Genomic DNA, 821 nt, shown 5'->3' on the forward strand with positions numbered 1-821 from the left:
AGCTGCGGAGAGCACATGCGCCAAGCCAGCGGCGGCTCCGGCGGCAGCTACATGCGCGGCAAGTCTCTAGCGCGGCGCGGTGAGTCACGTGATGCGTTGCCAAGGCTACGGCGCAGCTGCGGTCAAATGAAGGTGAAATTGCTGGCGACGGCGAAACTCGGCTGGACCAGGTTAGTAAAGATTTCGCTTTAAAACAATTTCTATCAGCGAAGCAATCGCGTTTCGTATACTCCGATGCCGCGTGCGTGCATCGGCGAATTTTCGCGCACTGCGTACTTCCCTTGCCGCTACTATAGTCGGGTACAACTTTAGAAGACAGGAGGAGGCCCCGCCCAGTTGACCGAAGCGCAGCAGCCAATTCCTCCGCGACTAAAGAAATAGTCCCACTCAAAAAATTGTGACTGCTTCCAAAACACGTATTTGTCGGTATAAATAAGATTTGTGTATCTTGACGAGTGGTTTGGTAAAACTATCATGATGGAAATGCTACCGCACATGCCGGATCGCGAGAGAAAAATAACTCCGTGCCTTCTACAACGCTGTGCGTCGTCTGCTACAGAGCAAGATCGACGGCACCGGGCGTAGCAGTCGCTGGCTTAATAGCATAAAATTCATATATACTTTTTGTGTGTTTGCACAATCTTACTTTTTTAATGTGTTGGGCTTATTTTTAATAATATTTTTTTCTTTTTTTTCGCGGTTGCGAACCTGCGATCTCGTGAGTTCGCGAACGATCGCGCGCGGCATTCCGTGCCAGTTTTACGCCATGGAGCCCAGCGTGGTGACATCGGAACGCGATCCTTTGTTGCCGAACGAGCCTT

Source organism: Dermacentor silvarum, chromosome 3 (assembly GCF_013339745.2).
Source record: "Dermacentor silvarum isolate Dsil-2018 chromosome 3, BIME_Dsil_1.4, whole genome shotgun sequence".
Lineage (NCBI taxonomy): Eukaryota > Metazoa > Arthropoda > Arachnida > Ixodida > Ixodidae > Dermacentor > Dermacentor silvarum.